Source organism: Anopheles funestus, chromosome 3RL (genome assembly GCF_943734845.2).
Source record: "Anopheles funestus chromosome 3RL, idAnoFuneDA-416_04, whole genome shotgun sequence".
Classification (NCBI taxonomy): Eukaryota; Metazoa; Arthropoda; class Insecta; order Diptera; family Culicidae; genus Anopheles; species Anopheles funestus.
In genome coordinates this window covers 40,139,810-40,159,113 of record NC_064599.1, presented here as the reverse complement: position 1 = coordinate 40,159,113, position 19,304 = coordinate 40,139,810, and the positions used below count along the sequence as shown (strand labels likewise).

Sequence of the window (19,304 nt, the reverse complement as noted above, 5' to 3'; positions counted from 1 at the left end):
ATACTGTGCGCGGCGCTACCGAGTACGCATACTCGTTAACGATCCGGGCTAACGCTACGAACGGCGAGGGCACAGTCTCATAATGTATGTGGTTAGCGGCATCTACTTTGCCGTAGTGACCACAGAGACCGTTTATGGGCGTGGGGTCCAATGTCACGCCGAGCTTGAGTGTCCAAGGCACTCCATTGTAATCCATGACGTCACCAATGCCCAGGAGGTAATCATTGATGTCTTCAGGGACTGCAATCTCGGAGATGCGCATAAAGAGGAAATCGCGAAGCTCGCGATGTTCGCTGCTATGGGAGCAACTCACTGCTACTAGACGCCGCCACAACAAGACTACACAATAGCAGTAATATTGCGCCTCGGAGATAGTCTTTCCGAATTTGGCATCTTTTGACACGGAAGCCTCGTATGAGGACCGCACCAATTGGACGAATCCACTGTAATCGTTGGAAAATCTACCCAGTCTCTTGGTCAAAGAGCCGGATGACACCTCTTCTATAAGTATAGAAGACTTTAGCAAAGGATCATTCTTCTCCGAGCTGGATGCCACGGAGACAGCCTTTGGTTGAAAGGCTACAGCCTGTGTAGCCAAATCTTCACGAGCGATCGGCTTACCGAGTGACCTGGCCAGACCGACCGGTTTCCTTGATGTTGAGGGATTAGGAAGATCGTCTGCAGTCGCGACATGTTCACGTGCACGAATTGTGCGTGGGCAGTTTGATGATTTGCGATTCATAGTGGTTTGCTGACTACTAGTCGAAGAACCGTATTTTAGGAGAATCAATAACTAAAATGGTTCCTGGGATAACTGGCTGCCTGACGCATCACATGACAATGCACTTCTCCAACGAGGCTAGCTGCACCTATTGCGTCAGCTGGTTCCTTGGTGTCAACGAGACACCAGAAATCTGTCTTATTAGAAGACACGGTGACATGTTCGAGAGACTGAGCTGTCTCTTGATCCGTAAGACGAGCCGGACGTTTACCTCCAGGTCCACGAGGTACAACTTTGTCCACGGCGTGAGTCCGCATGGTGCTGATCATCCTTAAGTCCACCGGTTCGCAAGAAATTAATCCCGCTGGTGTTCCTACTCCGCTCCACGTAAGCTCGGGGAATGAGTGAGAGGGAAGCCGACCTTCAACTCTGGTTACCCAGTTCTTGAAAGCATGCAAATCTTCGAAAATCTGCAGCTCTCCGTAGCCGCCAGGCCAGATATCTGCCGCATTTTGCAGGACGTGGTTTCGGAAGACCGCTCCTGGAATTGAGCACATCGCCTCAAACTCTTGTCTCCACTCAATAGGCGTTTCCGCATCTGATGCCAGCAGAAGCGTGCCTTGTATGGTATCTGGACACAAGGTGAGTGCGGCTGTTTCCGCCTGTTCTTGGATATCGGCAATCGCGGGAATTTCAGCGTATCCCATGTGGTAGATTCGGTCATCTACCTCGATTCTGCCAATTGCATCCATTACCGCCATCATTGCTGAGGGCGGTTGGCCAACGGTCTCCATCATTTCTCTGATTTGATCGTTGACGATTATCCGGCGGAGCGCGCCATAGACTGACAGACATTCTGTCTGTATCTGTTGCGCCTTGTACAGCTTAACATGTGCACATAGCAGGTGCACGCGGTAGACCTGATGAACGGATACGATCCGTCCGATCTCCCGCGGATTCCAGGTCGTACAGGTACGGCTGTAAGCCATAGCTGTTGCGACTCCAATCCCACGCGTTGATGTCGACAAGGGCACTGCTACCTTTGCCTTCACGATCTTAACAGTTTCGAGAGCCTTCTTGAGACTGCCTTGGTCCGATGAGAATAGCTTGTACTTGGCTGCCAACGCCTTGTCAAACTCTTCCATGTCCTGGTCCGCTCTTCTGGCCCGATACTTTTCCTAGGACTTCTGCGCAGCTTTCTTCCCTTTGCGACCCTTCTTCTCAACCTTCTCCTCGGTGCGCTGGAAAGAATTGCTATCTTTTTCGGTAGTAGACATTGTTAGTTTGGTTCGTCTATTCAGAAACGAAAATCTCCTGGGATAACTGGCTGGGTACGCATGGTGCTTGTCATCCTAAGGTCGACCGGCTCACAGGAAATCAATCCTGCCGGCGTTCCAATGCCACTCCAAGTAAGTTCTGGGAAGGAATGAGAAGGAAGTCGTCCTTCGACGCGAGTCACCCAATTCTTGAAGGCGTGGAGATCTTCAAAGATCTGTTGTTCGCCATAACCATCGGGCCAGATGTCGGCAGAGTTCTGCAGCACATGATTGCGGAAAACCGCACCGGGGATGGAACACATACCCTCGAACTCCTGTCTCCATGCAAGCGGTGTTTCTGCTGTCGATGCCAATAGAAGGGTTTCCTCTATTGTATCAGGAGACAAAGTGAGGGCTGCTGTTTCAGCCTGTTCACGAACGTCGGCGATCGCTGGGATTTCTGCGTATCCCATATGGTATACGCGTTCATCCGCTTCGATCCGTCCAATGGCGTCCATGACGGCCATCATAGCGGATGGCAGTTGACCAACTGTTTCCAACATTTCGCGGATCTGGTCGTTGATCACTATGCGGCGGAGAGCTCCATATACGGATAGACATTCCGTCTGGATCTGCTGCGCCTTATACAATTTCACATGTGCACACAGAAGGTGTACACGATAGACCTGGTGAATTGTTACAATTCTGCCGATCTCTCGTGGATTCCACGTGGTGCACGTGCGACTGTACGCCATCGCTGTTGCTACCCCTACGCCTCTTGTTGACGTTGACAAAGGCACTGCTACCTTTGCTTTGACTATTTTCACAGTCTCAAGCGCCTTCTTCAAGCTTCCATGATCTGAAGCGAACAGCTTGTACTTCGCCGCCAAAGCTTTATCAAACTCCTCGAGATCTTGGTCTGCCCGTCGAGCGTGGTATTTCTCCTGGGACTTCTTTGCCGCCATCTTTCCTTTGCGTCCTTTCTTCTTACTATCCTCCTCAGAGCGCTGGAAAGTGTTCATCTCTTTCTCGGTATTAGACATGGTTGTTGTTCTTCGTCTATTCTGAAACGAAAATCTCCCTGGGATAACTGGCTTGTAGCCGCCAAGCGTTCATAGCGACGTGGCTTTTTGATCCTTCGATCTCGGCTCTTCCTATCATTGTAAAGCAAAATTTACCAAGCGTAGGATTGTTCACCCTTTCAAGGGAACGTGAGCTGGGTTTAGACCGTCGTGAGATAGATTAGTTTTATCCTACTGGTGTGCATTGTTCGTCGCTATCTTCACGAAATTCCTGTGCAGTACGAGAGGAACCACCTCTAAGGTAGTATCCAATCCGAGCTGATAGCGCTACTTATACCCATTAGGTGGTCGTAAGCTAGCGGGCCTAACAACCCTCCGAGAACCGTCCGTGTTGTCCATTGGCACACTGGAGTCTCATCCCCGCTTACTACTAGGCCGCAAGGGGTGGGCCCGCGCTGCACGTGTTAGTACCATACATGTTGGGAACACCGGTGGACGAGCCTGCCGACTGTGGATATCACTAGTTTCGACACCTACGACCGCTAAAATTTCCTCACTGGTAGACGCCCGGTTATCTTTCACACTGTGGCCATGAGTTCCTCGAGATTTTCATATTTGCAAAAAGAATCACGTAGTCTCGTATTGGCATCATGGAATTCCTCATGAGTAATTTCATTCTTCTTAGAACGGAATCGCTCAGCTTGACGATGTTTGGCGCCTAAACCTTTACGGTTTTTGGTAGTTGTCTTCGTATCCAGGGCAGCGGCACCGGACATTTCTTCACTATTCACGGTTGACATGGTAGATAAAATGCTTGATTTTATTCGTACTAAATAACACGATTTCCACTGGGATAACTGGCTTTTTTAAATCTGCTGCACGTTCTATTTCGCGGAAGTAAGCTATATTCTAGCGAGAAAAGATGGAGAATTTCCCCGGGCACAATTTCACTGAACACCCCGATCGTCTATCTCGTGTCCTTCTTCGGGAAAATCGCGGAAAACTGGGATAACTGGCTTTTTTATGTATACCCCATTAAGTAGAGGGGGTCGGTCAAGAACTGGGTGACCATTCCGGCCCCGCCTCGCGGATAGGTCTGTCAAACAACGCTTTCAAAATCAGAAGCGATGGTGGCATCTCGGCTGCTCCGTCTGATCTACGGGTACTGGTCGTCAATCGGTGACCCCCACCTACTGAACCCTGATTTAAAGAGTTGGCATGGCTGTTGTTGTTGCCGCCATGGGATGGATCAGCCTCAGGTGTTGTTGTACCACCTGAAGACGGGACTTGGAGTGTGGGTTGGGCACTCTGGAGTGAGTTGGTAATACGTCCTCCGTCTCCACCGTTCTGTTGTTGCACGACCGTAGGTGGTGAGGCTACGCCACTTGTACTAGCGGGTTGATCCATGACTAGACAACCAGATCTCAATTCCATATAAATTCCAAATAAGCAGAAATATAATCTCCTTGCAATTAAACTTGACTTGTGGAAACACTCGTATCAGTCGTAGAGACACACTTGCAAAACACTCGTTTTTGTTTTAAAGCACTTAGTTGAAATCACTTTGAAATTTTGATCACGTTCCGGTATTTTCAGCGGTCCCCCTGGGATAACTGGCTTTTTTTTTAGGAACATCTGTGTCATCATCAATCTCTAGAGTCACAGGAGGTTCATCAATAATAGTTGACAACGGCATGTAACCCCGAGTTGTTGATAATCCAGTGAAATCAGGATTGACCGCAGGTGGAGCGGGCAATTCCCTATACAACGGTGCATTAGGATGGTAGTGACCGAGGTCATGACCTCTAGCGCGCTCATATATTACTACATTTCCGGTACCTACCCCATTAGTAACGTCTTCTATACGCACTATAGCGGTATCGCTTGAAGGAATCGCAGGATCCTTGTCCTTCGTCATTATATACGTATATTTTAAAACCTGGGATAACTGGCTCTTAGACATAGTTGAAGACTCAGCAATTCCAGACTGCTCTTTTCTGATATATTGATTGACATCAAGAGATGCGATCATATCCAATAGGGAATTGTCTGGCTTGCTTAAAACCACAGTACCTACGTGAATCATTTTGTCGTTATTACGGACCATCTTAATTATTCCCTTATTTCGGGAAACACCTCCGTCGACAAACAGCGAATCCTTTACAATAATGAGATTAAAGGATGATGGGAGCACCTTCATTACCCTTAACATCAATCAATCTATCCAAACGTTTTCCTTTCATAAACTCAGGGATGTTAGCTTTAGGGATATGTTGTAGAAAGCACATACGTTCTTCAACATCTGCCGCTTGCTCCTGAAACCTGTACCACGTCTTGACCAAGATGGCATCCTTATTACTCATATAGAGTGATAAGCGATGTTTAATAGGACTACTCGTTGGCACGTTCATATTTTTCGTTAACAAAGCGATTAAATCTCGTAGCGATTTTCGATAGCTATAAACACTCAAATATTTTTAAACCTGGGATAACTGGCTTGTAGCCGCCAAGCGTTCATAGCGACGTGGCTTTTTGATCCTTCGATCTCGGCTCTTCCTATCATTGTAAAGCAAAATTTACCAAGCGTAGGATTGTTCACCCTTTAAATGGAACGTGAGCTGGGTTTAGACCGTCGTGAGATAGGTTAGTTTTATCCTACTGGTGTGCATTGTTCGTCGATATCGTAAAATTTATAAGCGCATGCTTAATAGGCACTCTATTCTGATTAACAACATCTAACCATACGTTTTCTCCCCAACTAACTTCATAGCTGGAAATCACCACTACCTCACCGATGGAGACGATATTCCTTTGATTTTTATGAATATAAGAATCAATACGTTGGAATTCATCGTCAATACCCTTGCACAAGGCATTCAAGGCAACATTCACTCCAAATGAATGATTACGTAGGGTACCAAACGCATGCGCAACAGAGTCACGCAATAGCCTGTCCATCTTGATATTATAAAACACTGGGATAACTGGCTTGCAGTGTTGTCTGCATAACGCTCTATTTCCCGATAGTTTTTGACGTTCCACTGGTGTTGCTTCCACATTGGCTGTTGCTGTCCAGCCAGGGGGGGCCCCGCCTTGACGGCCTGTGTAGCACAGACTGTCGGTGGAGCCAGGTACTACCCGGTCTACCCTGTACCGGAATAGTGACGCTGCTGACATCATGGCGGCAGAAGTAGCTGCACATGACGTCGGGGTTGCACCGCATGAATAAACGGGAGATACGGTGAGCCCGCAGCCTCTAGGGGACTCCGCCCACGACCTTTGTTTGAATAAAACCTGGGCCTTGGAGCCTCCTAGACTCGTAGTTTCAGGACATACAGGTCCGGTCTTCGTTGTGCCGAGGGCCGCTGAAACGCCTGACATTAAAGCGAACACCAGGGGGAAGCCGAAACGGTTTTCCACACTTGAAACCTCGAACAACAGCGCGTTGTGGTCACCACGCGCTGCGTACACGCCAGATTCAATGCTGAACCGCTCCTGTTCAGGAGTAAGCCGTGAAGTTGGCACCCATCCCAGCAAGTTTCGATTTGGATGGTAATTTCCATCCGGCGATAACGCACCTGGTAAATTCCAGGTTTGACCCGCTGCCAAGCGGGTGTACGCGTAGTCGTATATCATACGAACTATCGCGACGAAGGGTGAGGGTAAGGTCTCATAATGATAATGGTTATCATGATCCACTCTTCCGTAGTGGCCTGAGATACCTTCAATAGGATCATAGCTGACCTCTGCTCCTATTTCCAATGTCCACGGGACGCCCGCGAAGTCGGTTACATCTCCTATACCAGAGAGGTAATCCGAGATGTCTTTTTTTTTTTTTTAATTCTTGGATCTTTTATTTTATTTTTTTTACTTTCTAGATCCGCACCTGCCGGCGGGAGTTACCACTAACGGACTCCCCCCGCCGGGAATTCCGCCCTTTGAGGGCCTAAAAATGGAAATTTGAAGAATTTCACCGTTTATATCTATCTTAAACACTAATACAGGGTGGCATCGTAGAAGTGATACACTTTGTAAATTTAATTAAAATTGAAACCCGATATCATTTTTCTTCGAAATCGATTGAAATAACATCTATTAGTATTAAACTTGCATTTTACTTAATTTATTTCAAATCTTTCGCCTTTGCACTTGATAACGGCCCGTAGGCGCTGTTTGAAGTCGTTGCAAGCCGCACGCACAACTTCATCCGGCATTTCGTCCCATATCTTCAACAACCGCCTCTTGAATCCGTCCAAATTCAGATGTTTGACTTCACCCAACTTTCCTAGCATGTATCCCCATGTGCTGAAGTCCAACGGGTTCAAATCCGGAGACGCAGCTGGCCATTCCGATGCACTGATGAAACATGGCAAATGCTCCTTGCACCACTCCTGAACGATCGAAGCCTTATGGGCTGGAGCTGAATCCTGTTGGAAGCAAAAACTGTCGTTGCCAAAAAGCTTCTTAGCGTATGGTTTTAAGTGGCCTTGCAGAACGTGTTCTAAATAGTATTCCTTGTTGATCTTCACGCCTTTATCGATGAATAAAAGCGGTAACTTCCCTTTTGTCGAGATAGCTCCCCAAACCATCACCGATGACGCATTTTGATACCGTTCGACTGCTCTTTTATCTGCTGGTATATCCCGAAGAGATGCTCCATAAACACGATCGTTCTGCTTATTCAAGGGTGCCTCCAATGTGAACAGTTTTTCGTCCGAAAAGATGATGTTATGGCCAGCGTGCGTCTTCAGCAGCAAGCGAGATCTGGCAACCCTGTCGGCAATATTTTTGCTGGTTAAACCGTGAATTTTCTGTTTTTTATACGGTTTGTTGCCTAGATCCTTTTTCAGAATGCTTTGCATGGCAAAGTGGCTCATATTCATTTCACGCGCCATTTTTCTTCCCGAGCGAGCTGGATTCCGTCGTATTCGTTCCTTTACCGCTTTGATCACCGCTGGAGTTCGGACTGTCCGTTTTTTGCCCGGTTTCTTCTTTGGAACAATCGTGCCTGTCTCCTCGTACCGCTTGATGGTCCGGTAGACGAATAATCTGCTTAACTTGAGATGAGACAGTTTCTGCCTAATCTGAATGTTTGTCAAACCTTGCAAATGTAAAATTTTTACTTGTTCGCGACTTGAATCCATTGTAGTTTACTAAAAAATTGAATCAAACACGAAGTAAACGGTTTGCACATTAACAGTAAACAAGTTTATCTGTCAAAATATACCCATGTGTTTGACATACAGTGATAGTAAACACAATACAGGGGCTCTCAAATAAGTGTATCAGTTCTACGATGTCACCCTGTATACCGTATGCCGTTAGCCTTCGTCCATTTCCGTGCCGGATTCTTTCTTTAAAAATCAATTTTGTTTAGCGCCCTGATGTCGCCTCTTCCGTAACCGCCGCCTCTTCAGCTGTACTCAGAACCGGCGTCCGTTCGGGTGATCCCGAGCCAGGCAGCTCATTCAATGGGGGAGGTTGAGCCTCGATCTCCATGTCGCGAGCCTGCCTGTGGCGCAGCCTACGCGCCCTCTCGTTCTCTTGGCGTCGCTGTCTCTGCTGCTCCAGCTCAATGGCTGAAGCCGGTTGCCTTCCACGGCGCCGTCTTACCCCCGGAAGAGGAGCCAATGTCCCGGCTCGAACTCTCTCGCTGTACCGTTGCTGAATTAGGTTCGGTAGCAAACCCCGCGCGTCTGTGGTGGTCAGCGAAGGAAGCAAGCCTCTGCTCTGCTGGAGAATCACTGGCACTGAAGAACCTGCCTCCTCTACTGCAACCTCTTCCGACCGCTGTACCGTTTCACTAGCCGTAGTGCGTGCCAGCAGTGCCGGCGTTAACTGGACGTCGCCGAGCCGCTCCATTCTGCGAAGCTGTCGCCGACTACGAGCGTCTCGATTGCGCGCCTCACGCCTTCGCTGCAGTATCTGTTCTGCTTCCGTCGAGTCCATGGGTGGGTCTTGCGAAGAACCGGCCTGCGTGGTTCTGGAGGCTGCCAGAGCACGCGATTCCTCCCGCCAGTCTTCCTGCAGAACGGAGAATATCCGTTTCGATGCCTGCTGCACGCGGTTCCATGTCTCCGCACTCTCGAGCAGTCGCCTGCCGAGGTTGTCTTCATCAACGTCGTCATCCGTCCCACGTTGCAGCAACTCTGCGCGAACGTCTGCAAAGCGTGGGCACACGAACAATACGTGGGCCACCGATTCCACCGACCCTGCACACCTGGGACAATCCTCTCGGCATATCCCATATGGTAAATGCGTTCATCTACCTCAATACGTCCGATTGCGTCCATGACTGCCATCATGGCCGAGGGCAGTTGGCCAACCGTTTCCAGCATCTCGCGGATCTGGTCGTTGACTATGATGCGGCGAAGCGCGCCGTAAACCGACAGACACTCTGTCTGGATTTGCTGCGCTTTGTAGAGCTTCACATGCGCACAGAGTAAGTGCACGCGATAGACTTGGTGAACCGTAACGATCCTACCAATCTCCCGCGGGTTCCAAGTGGTGCATGTGCGACTATAGGCCATGGCCGTCGCTACTCCTACTCCACGTGTAGATGTAGACAAAGGTACTGCCACCTTCGCCTTTACAATCTTGACAGTCTCGAGTGCTTTCTTCAGACTACCATGATCGGATGAGAACAATTTGTACTTAGCCGCTAGGGCCTTGTCGAATTCCTCCATATCCTGGTCAGCCCGTCTAGCTCGGTACTTCTCCTGGGACTTCTTAGCTGCGTTCTTTCCCTTGCGTCCTTTCTTCTCCATCTTATCCTCAGAGCGCTGGAAAGAGCTATTTTCCTTTTCGGTAGTAGACATAGTTGTTGTGTTCCGTCTATTCAAAAACGAAAATCTATCCGAGATGTCTGTTGGCACACATAGTGCCGACGTTCGCGCGCTCATCCATTCATGGAGAGCTCTGACGTCGTCTCCGTGCGAGGCGGAAACGTATAGAAGACGTCTCCACAGGAGTACGGTACAGTAGTAGGAATACTGCGCCTCGGACACCTGTTTGCGGAAGGTTTTATCCTTCCTGCACGCCGCGCTATAGGAGCTGGCTACTATTTGGGAAAACCCCGAGTAGTCATTCCTGAATTTGGCTAATCTGTTACAGAGAGTACCAGATGTAGCCCCCTCGACGAGGACGGAGGATTTGCGAAGAGGGTCATTCTTCTCCTCACTAGCCGTGTTAGACAAGGCCTTAGGTGCAAATGCGCTGTTAAGCGCGGGTTGATCGTTGCGATCAATCATTTTGCCAGCTGATCTGGCTAAGCCAACGGGCATCCTTCTAGCACTAGTTGATGGTAAGGCTGGTGGATCCGCGGCTTCCTGTGCAACTGCGGAGATAGGTTTCTCCTGGCGCACCTGGCGTGGTCTAGGCTTATTGCGATTGGACATGTTGATTGGAACTTTTCGACTTACTAGTCTTAAACCAATAGTGTTGGCAACAAAATGGTTAACTGGGATAACTGGCTTTTTTTTATACAGGTATATACGTATCATGGTCCCGGTTGTCAAGCGGGATACTGGGTTCAGGACATCTCAGCTTCGAGTTTCCTTATATCTCCTACAGTGCTGTTGTCGCAGAATTTCTTAAATTGTTTTTTATAGTCAGAGTCATATTTAATCTTTATTTCCCGCTTGGCTAAGGCTAATTTGTTTATAATAGCAGTGATAACCAAACAACCAATGAGAATACCGTCCTTAATATCTACTATCATTCCTTAAATTCTATCTCTAGACAACCAGGTGTGTTCGTTCAATACATGGTATTCGCCCTTATTTAGGGGAATGTATTCAGCATATTTCGTAGCTACGGAGTAGGCCATCGGAGCTCCCGAGCCCTGATATACGGGAGTGAGAGCCCCGCCAACGTCTTCGGGCTTCTCGCTGTCTAATCCAGCTCGCTCAGTAAAGAGCACTTGGACTTTCGAGCCCGTTAGACTAGTAGACTCTAGTCCTACTGGACCTGCTCGTCCAAAGAACAGTGCTGAGGATATGGATTGAACCAATCCTACAGCGAGGGGAAAACCACATTCGTTCTCAACCCCCGGGACAACGTAAGTAACCACGCGATTATGGACGGTCGCGTATACGTCGTTGTTACTGGATAGCTTTAGCTGTCCCTCCGTCATCTTCTTGGAGAGACTCCAACCAAGAAGATTCCGGTTAGGGAGCCCAGTGGCTCCCTCCTCGCCGGCTGCTGGACGCAGTTCGGCGGGCAGATCCCAAGCCGGTGGTGGCAATACTGTGCGCGGCGCTACCGAGTACGCATACTCGTTAACGATCCGGGCTAACGCTACGAACGGCGAGGGCACAGTCTCATAATGTATGTGGTTAGCGGCATCTACTTTGCCGTAGTGACCACAGAGACCGTTTATGGGCGTGGGGTCCAATGTCACGCCGAGCTTGAGTGTCCAAGGCACTCCATTGTAATCCATGACGTCACCAATGCCCAGGAGGTAATCATTGATGTCTTCAGGGACTGCAATCTCGGAGATGCGCATAAAGAGGAAATCGCGAAGCTCGCGATGTTCGCTGCTATGGGAGCAACTCACTGCTACTAGACGCCGCCACAACAAGACTACACAATAGCAGTAATATTGCGCCTCGGAGATAGTCTTTCCGAATTTGGCATCTTTTGACACGGAAGCCTCGTATGAGGACCGCACCAATTGGACGAATCCACTGTAATCGTTGGAAAATCTACCCAGTCTCTTGGTCAAAGAGCCGGATGACACCTCTTCTATAAGTATAGAAGACTTTAGCAAAGGATCATTCTTCTCCGAGCTGGATGCCACGGAGACAGCCTTTGGTTGAAAGGCTACAGCCTGTGTAGCCAAATCTTCACGAGCGATCGGCTTACCGAGTGACCTGGCCAGACCGACCGGTTTCCTTGATGTTGAGGGATTAGGAAGATCGTCTGCAGTCGCGACATGTTCACGTGCACGAATTGTGCGTGGGCAGTTTGATGATTTGCGATTCATAGTGGTTTGCTGACTACTAGTCGAAGAACCGTATTTTAGGAGAATCAATAACTAAAATGGTTCCTGGGATAACTGGCTGCCTGACGCATCACATGACAATGCACTTCTCCAACGAGGCTAGCTGCACCTATTGCGTCAGCTGGTTCCTTGGTGTCAACGAGACACCAGAAATCTGTCTTATTAGAAGACACGGTGACATGTTCGAGAGACTGAGCTGTCTCTTGATCCGTAAGACGAGCCGGACGTTTACCTCCAGGTCCACGAGGTACAACTTTGTCCACGGCGTGAGTCCGCATGGTGCTGATCATCCTTAAGTCCACCGGTTCGCAAGAAATTAATCCCGCTGGTGTTCCTACTCCGCTCCACGTAAGCTCGGGGAATGAGTGAGAGGGAAGCCGACCTTCAACTCTGGTTACCCAGTTCTTGAAAGCATGCAAATCTTCGAAAATCTGCAGCTCTCCGTAGCCGCCAGGCCAGATATCTGCCGCATTTTGCAGGACGTGGTTTCGGAAGACCGCTCCTGGAATTGAGCACATCGCCTCAAACTCTTGTCTCCACTCAATAGGCGTTTCCGCATCTGATGCCAGCAGAAGCGTGCCTTGTATGGTATCTGGACACAAGGTGAGTGCGGCTGTTTCCGCCTGTTCTTGGATATCGGCAATCGCGGGAATTTCAGCGTATCCCATGTGGTAGATTCGGTCATCTACCTCGATTCTGCCAATTGCATCCATTACCGCCATCATTGCTGAGGGCGGTTGGCCAACGGTCTCCATCATTTCTCTGATTTGATCGTTGACGATTATCCGGCGGAGCGCGCCATAGACTGACAGACATTCTGTCTGTATCTGTTGCGCCTTGTACAGCTTAACATGTGCACATAGCAGGTGCACGCGGTAGACCTGATGAACGGATACGATCCGTCCGATCTCCCGCGGATTCCAGGTCGTACAGGTACGGCTGTAAGCCATAGCTGTTGCGACTCCAATCCCACGCGTTGATGTCGACAAGGGCACTGCTACCTTTGCCTTCACGATCTTAACAGTTTCGAGAGCCTTCTTGAGACTGCCTTGGTCCGATGAGAATAGCTTGTACTTGGCTGCCAACGCCTTGTCAAACTCTTCCATGTCCTGGTCCGCTCTTCTGGCCCGATACTTTTCCTAGGACTTCTGCGCAGCTTTCTTCCCTTTGCGACCCTTCTTCTCAACCTTCTCCTCGGTGCGCTGGAAAGAATTGCTATCTTTTTCGGTAGTAGACATTGTTAGTTTGGTTCGTCTATTCAGAAACGAAAATCTCCTGGGATAACTGGCTGGGTACGCATGGTGCTTGTCATCCTAAGGTCGACCGGCTCACAGGAAATCAATCCTGCCGGCGTTCCAATGCCACTCCAAGTAAGTTCTGGGAAGGAATGAGAAGGAAGTCGTCCTTCGACGCGAGTCACCCAATTCTTGAAGGCGTGGAGATCTTCAAAGATCTGTTGTTCGCCATAACCATCGGGCCAGATGTCGGCAGAGTTCTGCAGCACATGATTGCGGAAAACCGCACCGGGGATGGAACACATACCCTCGAACTCCTGTCTCCATGCAAGCGGTGTTTCTGCTGTCGATGCCAATAGAAGGGTTTCCTCTATTGTATCAGGAGACAAAGTGAGGGCTGCTGTTTCAGCCTGTTCACGAACGTCGGCGATCGCTGGGATTTCTGCGTATCCCATATGGTATACGCGTTCATCCGCTTCGATCCGTCCAATGGCGTCCATGACGGCCATCATAGCGGATGGCAGTTGACCAACTGTTTCCAACATTTCGCGGATCTGGTCGTTGATCACTATGCGGCGGAGAGCTCCATATACGGATAGACATTCCGTCTGGATCTGCTGCGCCTTATACAATTTCACATGTGCACACAGAAGGTGTACACGATAGACCTGGTGAATTGTTACAATTCTGCCGATCTCTCGTGGATTCCACGTGGTGCACGTGCGACTGTACGCCATCGCTGTTGCTACCCCTACGCCTCTTGTTGACGTTGACAAAGGCACTGCTACCTTTGCTTTGACTATTTTCACAGTCTCAAGCGCCTTCTTCAAGCTTCCATGATCTGAAGCGAACAGCTTGTACTTCGCCGCCAAAGCTTTATCAAACTCCTCGAGATCTTGGTCTGCCCGTCGAGCGTGGTATTTCTCCTGGGACTTCTTTGCCGCCATCTTTCCTTTGCGTCCTTTCTTCTTACTATCCTCCTCAGAGCGCTGGAAAGTGTTCATCTCTTTCTCGGTATTAGACATGGTTGTTGTTCTTCGTCTATTCTGAAACGAAAATCTCCCTGGGATAACTGGCTTGTAGCCGCCAAGCGTTCATAGCGACGTGGCTTTTTGATCCTTCGATCTCGGCTCTTCCTATCATTGTAAAGCAAAATTTACCAAGCGTAGGATTGTTCACCCTTTCAAGGGAACGTGAGCTGGGTTTAGACCGTCGTGAGATAGATTAGTTTTATCCTACTGGTGTGCATTGTTCGTCGCTATCTTCACGAAATTCCTGTGCAGTACGAGAGGAACCACCTCTAAGGTAGTATCCAATCCGAGCTGATAGCGCTACTTATACCCATTAGGTGGTCGTAAGCTAGCGGGCCTAACAACCCTCCGAGAACCGTCCGTGTTGTCCATTGGCACACTGGAGTCTCATCCCCGCTTACTACTAGGCCGCAAGGGGTGGGCCCGCGCTGCACGTGTTAGTACCATACATGTTGGGAACACCGGTGGACGAGGTGGATGAGTAATTTCATTCTTCTTAGAACGGAATCGCTCAGCTTGACGATGTTTGGCGCCTAAACCTTTACGGTTTTTGGTAGTTGTCTTCGTATCCAGGGCAGCGGCACCGGACATTTCTTCACTATTCACGGTTGACATGGTAGATAAAATGCTTGATTTTATTCGTACTAAATAACACGATTTCCACTGGGATAACTGGCTTTTTTAAATCTGCTGCACGTTCTATTTCGCGGAAGTAAGCTATATTCTAGCGAGAAAAGATGGAGAATTTCCCCGGGCACAATTTCACTGAACACCCCGATCGTCTATCTCGTGTCCTTCTTCGGGAAAATCGCGGAAAACTGGGATAACTGGCTTTTTTATGTATACCCCATTAAGTAGAGGGGGTCGGTCAAGAACTGGGTGACCATTCCGGCCCCGCCTCGCGGATAGGTCTGTCAAACAACGCTTTCAAAATCAGAAGCGATGGTGGCATCTCGGCTGCTCCGTCTGATCTACGGGTACTGGTCGTCAATCGGTGACCCCCACCTACTGAACCCTGATTTAAAGAGTTGGCATGGCTGTTGTTGTTGCCGCCATGCGATGGATCAGCCTCAGGTGTTGTTGTACCACCTGAAGACGGGACTTGGAGTGTGGGTTGGGCACTCTGGAGTGAGTTGGTAATACGTCCTCCGTCTCCACCGTTCTGTTGTTGCACGACCGTAGGTGGTGAGGCTACGCCACTTGTACTAGCGGGTTGATCCATCACTAGACAACCAGATCTCAATTCCATATAAATTCCAAATAAGCAGAAATATAATCTCCTTGCAATTAAACTTGACTTGTGGAAACACTCGTATCAGTCGTAGAGACACACTTGCAAAACACTCGTTTTTGTTTTAAAGCACTTAGTTGAAATCACTTTGAAATTTTGATCACGTTCCGGTATTTTCAGCGGTCCCCCTGGGATAACTGGCTTTTTTTTTAGGAACATCTGTGTCATCATCAATCTCTAGAGTCACAGGAGGTTCATCAATAATAGTTGACAACGGCATGTAACCCCGAGTTGTTGATAATCCAGTGAAATCAGGATTGACCGCAGGTGGAGCGGGCAATTCCCTATACAACGGTGCATTAGGATGGTAGTGACCGAGGTCATGACCTCTAGCGCGCTCATATATTACTACATTTCCGGTACCTACCCCATTAGTAACGTCTTCTATACGCACTATAGCGGTATCGCTTGAAGGAATCGCAGGATCCTTGTCCTTCGTCATTATATACGTATATTTTAAAACCTGGGATAACTGGCTCTTAGACATAGTTGAAGACTCAGCAATTCCAGACTGCTCTTTTCTGATATATTGATTGACATCAAGAGATGCGATCATATCCAATAGGGAATTGTCTGGCTTGCTTAAAACCACAGTACCTACGTGAATCATTTTGTCGTTATTACGGACCATCTTAATTATTCCCTTATTTCGGGAACCCACCTCCGTCGACAAACAGCGAATCCTTTACAATAATGAGATTAAAGGATGATGGGAGCACCTTCATTACCCTTAACATCAATCAATCTATCCAAACGTTTTCCTTTCATAAACTCAGGGATGTTAGCTTTAGGGATATGTTGTAGAAAGCACATACGTTCTTCAACATCTGCCGCTTGCTCCTGAAACCTGTACCACGTCTTGACCAAGATGGCATCCTTATTACTCATATAGAGTGATAAGCGATGTTTAATAGGACTACTCGTTGGCACGTTCATATTTTTCGTTAACAAAGCGATTAAATCTCGTAGCGATTTTCGATAGCTATAAACACTCAAATATTTTTAAACCTGGGATAACTGGCTTGTAGCCGCCAAGCGTTCATAGCGACGTGGCTTTTTGATCCTTCGATCTCGGCTCTTCCTATCATTGTAAAGCAAAATTTACCAAGCGTAGGATTGTTCACCCTTTAAATGGAACGTGAGCTGGGTTTAGACCGTCGTGAGATAGGTTAGTTTTATCCTACTGGTGTGCATTGTTCGTCGATATCGTAAAATTTATAAGCGCATGCTTAATAGGCACTCTATTCTGATTAACAACATCTAACCATACGTTTTCTCCCCAACTAACTTCATAGCTGGAAATCACCACTACCTCACCGATGGAGACGATATTCCTTTGATTTTTATGAATATAAGAATCAATACGTTGGAATTCATCGTCAATACCCTTGCACAAGGCATTCAAGGCAACATTCACTCCAAATGAATGATTACGTAGGGTACCAAACGCATGCGCAACAGAGTCACGCAATAGCCTGTCCATCTTGATATTATAAAACACTGGGATAACTGGCTTGCAGTGTTGTCTGCATAACGCTCTATTTCCCGATAGTTTTTGACGTTCCACTGGTGTTGCTTCCACATTGGCTGTTGCTGTCCAGCCAGGGGGGGCCCCGCCTTGACGGCCTGTGTAGCACAGACTGTCGGTGGAGCCAGGTACTACCCGGTCTACCCTGTACCGGAATAGTGACGCTGCTGACATCATGGCGGCAGAAGTAGCTGCACATGACGTCGGGGTTGCACCGCATGAATAAACGGGAGATACGGTGAGCCCGCAGCCTCTAGGGGACTCCGCCCACGACCTTTGTTTGAATAAAACCTGGGCCTTGGAGCCTCCTAGACTCGTAGTTTCAGGACATACAGGTCCGGTCTTCGTTGTGCCGAGGGCCGCTGAAACGCCTGACATTAAAGCGAACACCAGGGGGAAGCCGAAACGGTTTTCCACACTTGAAACCTCGAACAACAGCGCGTTGTGGTCACCACGCGCTGCGTACACGCCAGATTCAATGCTGAACCGCTCCTGTTCAGGAGTAAGCCGTGAAGTTGGCACCCATCCCAGCAAGTTTCGATTTGGATGGTAATTTCCATCCGGCGATAACGCACCTGGTAAATTCCAGGTTTGACCCGCTGCCAAGCGGGTGTACGCGTAGTCGTATATCATACGAACTATCGCGACGAAGGGTGAGGGTAAGGTCTCATAATGATAATGGTTATCATGATCCACTCTTCCGTAGTGGCCTGAGATACCTTCAATAGGATCATAGCTGACCTCTGCTCCTATTTCCAATGTCCACGGGACGCCCGCGAAGTCGGTTACATCTCCTATACCAGAGAGGTAATCCGAGATGTCTGTTGGCACACATAGTGCCGACGTTCGCGCGCTCATCCATTCATGGAGAGCTCTGACGTCGTCTCCGAGGCGGAAACGTATAGAAGACGTCTCCACAGGAGTACGGTACAGTAGTAGGAATACTGGGCCTCGGACACCTGTTTGCGGAAGGTTTTATCCTTCCTGCACGCCGCGCTATAGGAGCTGGCTACTATTTGGGAAAACCCCGAGTAGTCATTCCTGAATTTGGCTAATCTGTTACAGAGAGTACCAGATGTAGCCCCCTCGACGAGGACGGAGGATTTGCGAAGAGGGTCATTCTTCTCCTCACTAGCCATGTTAGACAAGGCCTTAGGTGCAAATGCGCTGTTAAGCGCGGGTTGATCGTTGCGATCAATCATTTTGCCAGCTGATCTGGCTAAGCCAACGGGCATCCTTCTAGCACTAGTTGATGGTAAGGCTGGTGGATCCGCGGCTTCCTGTGCAACTGCGGAGATAGGTTTCTCCTGGCGCACCTGGCGTGGTCTAGGCTTATTGCGATTGGACATGTTGATTGGAACTTTTCGACTTACTAGTCTTAAACCAATAGTGTTGGCAACAAAATGGTTAACTGGGATAACTGGCTTTTTTTTATACAGGTATATACGTATCATGGTCCCGGTTGTCAAGCGGGATACTGGGTTCAGGACATCTCAGCTTCGAGTTTCCTTATATCTCCTACAGTGCTGTTGTCGCAGAATTTCTTAAATTGTTTTTTATAGTCAGAGTCATATTTAATCATTATTTCCCGCTTGGCTAAGGCTAATTTGTTTATAATAGCAGTGATAACCAAACAACCAATGAGAATACCGTCCTTAATATCTACTATCATTCCTTAAATTCTATCTCTAGACAACCAGGTGTGTTCGTTCAATACATGGTATTCGCCCTTATTTAGGGGAATGTATTCAGCATATTTCGTAGCCAGAAAACCCAACGCTGCAACAGACAAACTAAGAGTCATAAATACATAATAAGCAATTCGCAACCGCTTATGTAACTGGGATAACTGGCTGATCAGTAGTCTCAAAGGACTACTGTGGGCGGTTACCACGAACACCGAGACAGTACGTTAACGTTATATCGTCTGCGTAACGCTCCATCTCTCGGTAATAACCTGTGTTCCACTGCGGGCAGCTGTTGAACACTGTGTTCGCGGTCGCCAACCAGCCCGGTAGGGCAGCACCACCTGTTACCGTGTAACACAGAGAGTCTGTGTGATCTAAATGGACACGGTTGAGCCTGTACCTGAACAAGGCTGCAGCGGAGGTGATGTTCGATGACGCTACGGAGTAGGCCATCGGAGCTCCCGAGCCCTGATATACGGGAGTGAGAGCCCCGCCAACGTCTTCGGGCTTCTCGCTGTCTAATCCAGC

The 19,304-nt window shown here is 48.5% G+C and overlaps 1 protein-coding gene across 1 annotated transcript in view; it reads right to left on the bottom strand.

The window, feature by feature from the left end:
- The window catches only part of LOC125767456 (uncharacterized), a 44,986-nt gene extending 25,923 nt beyond the window's left edge, over nt 1–19,063 (bottom strand). Inside the window, exon 1 of the mRNA XM_049434061.1 lies at nt 18,980–19,063. The gene's annotated coding sequence lies outside the window, so the exon portion shown is untranslated. The remainder of the gene's footprint in view (nt 1–18,979) is intronic.
- Nucleotides 19,064–19,304: the final 241 nt, after the last annotated feature.